The following is an 8,439-nucleotide window of genomic DNA, read 5'->3' on the forward strand; positions in this document are numbered from 1 at the left end:
TGATGTACGAAGGGCTATATAAATACATTTGATTTGATTTGATTTTGATTTGATGTTTTAACCACAGCTGACATGTTGGTAATAAATAAGCTAACCTGATTCAATGCATTTACAGTCTAATTTGACTGGTTGTCATGTGTTGTCAATATATTCAAATAGTTTACAATCAAAAGTTAATATGAGTTTATCGTGCTATTAATTTTATTGTCATTCATGTCCAGTATGAGGGGTGACAATCAAAACTTGCATCATGATTCCACCTAGTGGTCATTTTAAAGAGCATGCGGCTCATTGAATTCTGCACCTCTTTATTTAATCTCAATTTCAGACAAACTGAATAATATGCCAATTGGACCAGCTGTAATCTAAAAGATGTAAAACTATAATTGACCATAAACATTCAACCTACCTTCAAGTAATGACTCTTCAAAGTCAGCAAAACAAAAAACATCACTACAGATTGCTTTGGCTACAATATAGTTCTCTTCTACAATCATGTAACGGGCCGGTTTCCCCGAACCAGCAGCTACAGTACCATACTGTATGAGTCTGGTCACTCTCTCATGTACTCTCCTCTTCCTCCTCCACACGAACAGGCAGGTGCTTGTGATGCCATCATGGCATAAGGGTGACAGCTGGCGGAGGGCCGACAGTCTTCAATGTAGCCCTTCTTCTCCTGGCCCACCTAGCGTGGGATCCAGATGCTGGCCCCGCGGTTGGCCACCCTGGCATAGAAGTCGCGGGTGATGGAGGTTTCATGGAATCCTGTGAGGCATCTGATGTTGTCCTGGCCTCCGCAAGGGTCATACACACGGATGTGCTCGGCGTGTTGCTTGCTCAGCTTCTCAATGGCCTGCTCAATATGTCTGTTTGAAGAGGGGAGGGGTTAGGTATTGGACCAAATCTCATAGTTATACAGCCTTACAGAACCTGACAGTGCAATAATGTTTTTACAGTAATACTCACTGCAGCCACCCTTCTTCACTTATCTCCCTGGTGCTAACTTCGGTGTGGCAGCCCGCGCCGTTCCAGTTCCCCTTTAAAACCATCCTGAAAGACTTGTTATACAGCATCGGAGAAAAAACCTCAACATTGGTGCCACAGATTCTGAGCCCAGAATAGAGACATGCCTTGTAGTGACACTCCACAATGTCCCTGCCATAGATATCGTCTGCACCAACCCCACAGTAGTGTGGACCTGAAAGAGAAAGAGAGAGAGTTAAATGGAGCCAAATTCAAAGGCCTATTTAATAACATTAAGATTGTATATGGACATATAGATTGAGGTAGATTTAATATATGTAGTGCTTTTCCGAGTGCACAAGACCATTTACGTTATGAAATGAACAAGGACACATAGTATAATACAATAGAGTCAGTCACCTTGGGGACCTGGGAATCCATTTTGGGGCCAGCCATAAGGGTGACCATCCATCCCTAGTAGAGTGTACTCCTGCTTCACCTTCTTACAGCCTGAAAGTATGTTACACTCTGTATAGGAGAGAATAGGCATACTGTAGGGTTAGTTTGATTAACAGGGAAATATTAGACAGTCAAAGCCTACAGGCTGCTGTTTATCTTGACCAAAACCAGTTGGTCTCTGTCAACTGATGTAGAAAAGTGATCTCTTGCAGTAATTTTTTTATTTTTTTTTTTTTTTTTACAAGTACCTGCAGGCAAGCGGTTGTACTTAAGGACCTCACACAGTACCAGTTTGTTGGGTGACAGGATGAAATGGTCCCGGAACATCAAATCTAATTTTATTAGTCACATGCGCAGTGAAATGCTTGCTTACTTATGAGGGCCTAACCAACAATGCAGTTAAAAAAAATACAGATAAGAATAAGAGATAAAAGTAACAAGTAATTAAGGAGCAGCAGGGAAATAACAAAAGCGTGACTATATACAGGGGGGTACAAATACAGAGTCAATGCACGGGGACACCGGTTATTTGAGGTAGTATGTACATGTCGGTAAAGTTATTGAAGGGACAATGCATAGATGACAACAGAGAGAAGCAGTGGTGTAAAGAGGGGGTGAGAGGGCACTGCAAATAGTCTGGGTAGCCATTTGACTAGATGTTCAGAGTCTTATGGCTCAGGGTAGAAGCTGTTTAGAACCCTCTTGGACCTAAACTTAGCGCTCCGGTACCGCTTGCCGTGCAGTTGCAGAGAGCACAGTCTATGACTAGGGTGGCTGGAGTCTTTGACCATTTTTAGGGCCTTCGTCTGACACCGCCTGGGATAGAGGTCCTGGATGGCAGGAAGCTTGGCCCAGTGATGTACTGGGCTGTTCACACTACCCTCTGTAGTGCCTTGCAGTCGGAGGCCGAGCAGTTGCCGTACCAGGCAGTGATGCAACCCGTCAGGATGCTCTCGATGGTGCATCTGTAGAACCTGAGGATCTGAGGACCCATGCCAAATCTTTTCAGTCTCCTGAGGGGGAACATAGCCACTGGGATCAGGTACCTGTCACTGTTGGATCCCTAGATCTGGTAGGTGCTGGAGCCATCAAAGTTCTGCCAATATCAATTTGAGCATTAACATCACTGTACTATAGATAAAATGTTCTGCGAGATGGGCCTAATGCTTTGGGCTTGATGAAGCAAGCAAAACTTTATTATACATGTCACCTCTGGACAAGTATGCTTTCTTGTCAGGTAAACACTACAAGTCAAAGTCAGAACTTCTTTTTACCTTCCTGCAGAGGTACAAAGGAAAAAAACATGTTTTGCTGAGTGGGAAGTTTTGGCCACACAGTTAAACCTGTGGTCTGGTAAGTTACCTTCTATTCCCAGCGCTCTTTGTCCTGGTTACGAGTCTTGTTCCTCAGCCCCTCTCCGGAGCCATCGATCCAGATGTAGATAACGTGGCACAGGTCCCCTGAGGGAGGGACAGGTAGTGCTGATAGATGGCCTTGTTTAGATGAGAGCTGACTGACACAGATGCCATGGCTTAGAGTCTAAGGGGGTTAAAATGACAGAGAAACAGATACTTGAGAACACTTGCTGTATCGTGACACATAGTTCAGCAGGTAATTCCTCATGGTTGTTTCATCAGACAATGTCATCAGGTGTTGCACAAGACCATATTTTGTATTGTTATTCATGTTCCATTCCATTCCCTTGTACTCTATGCAAATGAGAATTGAACACATTTTTATTTCACAAAATGTATTTAGATCCCAATCTTTTGATGGGGCAAATCCTTTGATCCACCCAAAGCCGGGTGGATTTCTGTTGCTTTCAGCAGCATTTCAACCATACAGGTCTTTGTGTTTGTCTGAAAACAGCATTGGCTAAACAACAGTAAGACTATAGGTCAACAATCCACCTTTACCTCTGTGTAAACAAACCACTAAAGCCAAATGGGGGATTGTCAGGAGCATAATCATACAACAAGAAAAAGCCTAAATTCGCGACCCCTCTAGAAACAAACAAAACATTCAGAATCTGAATGCTGTGATGGATCCGCTATAAAGGGTTACTGTGAATTTTACAGTGGCTTACAGGCAAGTACAATTATGTATTTCATATTACAGAACACTTAATGTAATATAAATACGGTATAAAAGCAAGTAATGACACAATAAAATACCGTAAAATTGACTGTATTATACTGTAAAAAAGTCAACGCTATCAGAATCGGAATGAATTAATGGGTGAATGAAATTAATTGAGTGTAGGTGTTTGTATTTCACAGTATTTTACTGTAATTACAAGGTATTGGTGCTAGTAGGTTGGCTGCTTATGTAAAGTGTTTACACATAACAGTATATTCAAGAATATTTGGTGTTTTATATCACTTACAGTTCTGCAGGCCTTAACAACGGCTTCCAAGCTGGCAGCGACTACAGGACAAAACAGACCAAAGAATATGGCATAATGTTCAACCATTTAAGTTTAAAGACTTGCTGCCACTCTGATCTGTACCCTATACAAATTCATGGGGCATTGTAACCACATAGGAGTCAAATTGTTACAGGATTCTCACTCATGGTTGCAACAAATACAACCTCTTCCAAGGCAAACGCAAAAATATGATAATGAACCAGAAACCACAATACCATGCACCCACTAGTGGTCAAGAGGTTTTTGGCACAAAGTATGGTACGGTACTATATTCTGTCAGATGGAATTACAGTACCATTCGTAATACAGCAATTCTTTCCATGCCCATATTTTCCCACAATGCACCATAATTTACAGTATGCTGCAGAGTATTTTACTGATGATAATACACCAAATTACTATATAATTTACAGTTCTCCGTTACAGTGTAGACATACAGTGCAGAAAGAAGAGGCATACAAAATAAGCCTGCACACTGTTGTATTCTCCCAAATATCATGTTTTTCTAGGACAATAATCTTTTGTCAATTGGTCTTCATCAAAAAACCTCTAACAAAATGTATCATTTGTGAGCACACAACGGTATTTGTGAGTTTTATTTAGATTTTATTGAACAATTTGCTCTACCTGACACCTGGTAAGTTTAGCTGGTTGTGCACACATTAAATTAATGTAAAGCATGTCCTCCCACTGGGCACAGACATCAGTTCAACAGCCAGTCCACATTGGTTCAATGTCATTTCAATGAAATGCTGTGGAAACAACGTTGAATTAACCAGTGTGTGCCCAGTGGGCGAGGCGTTTCACTTTCTTTTACATCATCCAAACTTCCAACTTCTTCACTTGCTGTTTTATGGGTGACGTGAGGAGAGTTGATTCTACTGAAGCAGGGCTGGCTCTGGTCTCTCTTCCCGTCAGCCTCAGATCATCCAAGTCGATTGAGACGTCTAAACCCATTTAGAGTTTTTACACAGGCTATGGACATTAGCTTGTTGTGACATGGAAGAGAGAGGCTCACATGTCCTCTCATCACTGACGGCTGAGCTATCAATCAACTAGTTCAACTGCTTTGGAGTTCATTATCTTACCGTATAATTCATTACACAAACATTTGAATTAACATTAAAACACCTTAAACTGGTTTCCGTAATCTACATCAGTCTTTGACTAGTTGTCAACTATGTAAGTCTTATGATGTACATTTAACTTTGAGTTGACAACATCCTTTAGTGTTTCACAGGTCCACATTTGTGAAATAAATAAAACTGAAGAGATGCAAAAGCACCGACCAACTCAAATTCACAATGTGATCCTATATGCAAACACCAACAACAATTTCAAATTCTGTTTCATTTGTTGACATCCTACACATGTTAACCCCTGAATGAACACAAAACCCTCTTACAAAAATACAACCAGATTTCGACAAGCATGGACCTTTGAACCAGGAAGACTGCGGCAGCCGAATGCTTCCTTCCCATGAAAAATAAAACATGAGCACCCACCTGTGCTATCGCAGGCGGGCCATCTGCTGAGAGAGGACTAGTGCTGTTTAGTGATCCATGCATTGTAAGCAGCTCAGTGCACAAGAGCACACATTTACAGGCCAGTACAGAGGACGACTCTTTATGAAATGCACCTACTTTCCACTAGGCTGGCTATCCTGAGACTGACACGGTCTTCTAATGACACGGACTACTGATCTGACATTGGGGGACTGGCCACAGGACAGAAGGGGTGGGTATTTCTGAGTCTGATGTGGCACAATGCTCAACGTCTGCTGACAAAGTCAACGACTACAGGAGGGAGAGATCGGGTGTCTCTCTCGTGTATAATCAGATAATATACTGAGGTTGGGAGAGGTGCTATCTAAGCCTAAACTGGATGAGTCATCTTTTGAAAAGTAGGTATGAAGCCACTGAATCCATCCTCCAATTTTATAAGAAAAAGATGCAAATAAAGTTCTAATTGTTTCAAAGGGAATGCTATGTTTTGCAGGCCATTACCAAAATTGACATGTAACATTCTCTCCGATCAAGTCTCTTATTCTTTTGTATTCGATACAAGAGTCCAATATTGTGCTAACACAACATATTTGATATATACTGAACAAAAATATTAACGCAACATGTAAAGTGTTTCATGAGCTGAAATAAAATATCCCAGAAATGTTCCATACACAATTTTTGTGCAGTTTTGTCACACAACACAATGCCACAGATGTCTCAAGTTTTTAGGGATAGCGCAATTGGCATGCTGACTGCACGAGTGTCCAACAGAGCTATTGCCAGAAAATGTCATGTTCATTTCTATACCATATATGGCTTCCAATATCATTTTAGAGAGTTTGGCAGTAGGTCAAATCGGCCTCAATCGCAGACCACGTGTATGGCATCATGTGGGTGAGCGGTTTGCTGATGTCAATGTTGTGAACAGTGCCCCATGGTGGTGATGGAGTTATGGTATGGGCAGGGATAAACTGTGGAAAACAAAACAAATTGCATTTTATCGATGGCAATTTGAATGCACAGAGATACCATATCGAGATCCTGAAGCCCATTGTTGTGCCATTCATCTGCCGCCATCACCTCATGTTTCAGCATGATAATGCATGGCACCATGTCACAAGGATCTGTACACAATTCCTGGAAGCTGAAAATGTCCCAGTTCTTCTATGGCCTGCATACTCACCAGACATGTGAGCATGTTTGGGATGCTCTGGATCGACGTGTACAATAGCGTGTTCCTGTTCCCACCAATATCCAGCAACTTCGCACAGCCATTGAATAGGAGAGGGACAACATTCCACAGGCCACCATCAACTCAATGAGAAGGAGATGTGTCACGCTGCATGAGGCAAATGGTGGTCACACCAGATACTGACTGGTTTTCTGATTCACACCCCTACCTTAAAAAAAAAGGTATCTGTGACCAAAATATGCATATCTGTATTCCCAGTCAAATCTATAGACTAGGGCCAAATTGATTTATTTCAATAGGCTGATTTCCTTAAATTAAGTGCAACTCAGTAAAGTCTCGGAAATTGTTGCATGTTGCATTATTATTTTGTTCAGTATACTGGCTGCTCCATCACAGACAGTCTTTCAACGGTTCATTTCAGAAGTGTGTGTTAATACAAACGTTATTAGAGCCACATCCACAGTAAACACACCTGGTGGTCTCTACATTGGTGGGAAACATGACACACGTGTATTTTTCTCTTTGAGAAAGAATTAAGTGTCTAAATGAAAAGGACACTTAAAATTCCTGGATGGATCTGATGGAATATATAGCATTCTTTTGGAAGTGTGGTCGAAAAGACAGATCCTGGAGGGAGGCTAACAGCTGAGTTGGAATACAAACATCACCAAATAACATGATAACATAGGACTATGACCATATAGATGAACAAATAAATAGACAAAATTCCCACACATCCACAGACATTTCCTCATGTTGTACTGCTCTCCGGAGTTTAGACTCCTAGCTGTGTTGACCAAATCCCCATGGGCAATGTGCTGCTCAATCACAGCAAAGAGATGCTGCAGCAGATCAAGCTCTTCAAACCTGTCAAAGTTCCAAGTTCAGGACAAGAAGAGGTCTTTCAGTCCAACAATCCACTCTGGGGTTGTGGAATTGTCTGAAGTTCTGCTCAACAGATGCTCTCTCCAGCTCAGGCCTTTCTGACAATTCGTCGCCCACTTTTCCCAGCAGCCCTCCTCCAGTCTCGTCCTCTCTCTGTCCTGCAAGGCTGGCTACTGACCCGCCAGCTGCTCGGGCAAACTCGGGCACTGAGGGGTAGAGAGGAGGGAGTAACAGCTGAATGAATAATGTATTTGTCATGCTGTATTGTAATAACTGCATAATAGCCTGTAATGATGAATATTAGTTATTCAAACACAAAAAAAGTTCATTATAATAGCCTTAGTCTACTACCGTTGATGCATTTTTTTATTCATCCCATAATAGCATTCACATAGCCCTTACCTGGTACTCCACATCGGCCCGACTCGTTTGCGGGGCTTGGCAGCTTGCCTCCGGTACTGCAACCAGCCGCAGACCAGCTCATGAGCGATCATCATATACAGCAGGAAGATGAGAACAGCGGGATCCATCCGAACGAACGGTAACGGGCTGCTGTGCAGGTATTCGAAGAGGACGGATGGCGCGAGTCTGGAAAGGAGGTTGTCCAGGGAGCGGGAGCCAGAATGGGTTCGCGCGTGGTATACTCCGTTTATTCTCGAGAGCAATGAAGTAATTTGTCCTAATGGAATTGCAACCGAGATTTTCTCGAGTCCTGCTCCTTCCTAATTTGCGCCTAATAAACCACCCACATCTATGAGTGTGTGCGCTGTCACTGTGTAGCCTACCCCACCCGTGCTAACCTCACTATAGACTAGGCTACAGCCGAAATGATGCCCCCCCCCCACGATCAATAGTGTGTACCCCAACCATCTTCGTACGAGTTGGTCATCTAATCGAAAACATGCTACTGTGCAAGTGACCATTATGCTTTTAATACTATTGATGCCACCGAAGAGGACAGGGGAGGGTGTTGCCGTGGAGACATGGCGGTTGCTAGGGTGGGA

General features: G+C 42.5%; 1 pseudogene; it reads right to left on the minus strand.

Moving 5' to 3' along the window:
- Positions 1-350: 350 nt before the first annotated feature.
- On the minus strand, positions 351-2,627 carry LOC124006642 (annotated as a pseudogene).
- Positions 2,628-8,439: the final 5,812 nt, after the last annotated feature.

This window comes from Oncorhynchus gorbuscha, linkage group LG20 (genome assembly GCF_021184085.1).
Source record: "Oncorhynchus gorbuscha isolate QuinsamMale2020 ecotype Even-year linkage group LG20, OgorEven_v1.0, whole genome shotgun sequence".
In the NCBI taxonomy this organism is placed as follows: Eukaryota; Metazoa; Chordata; class Actinopteri; order Salmoniformes; family Salmonidae; genus Oncorhynchus; species Oncorhynchus gorbuscha.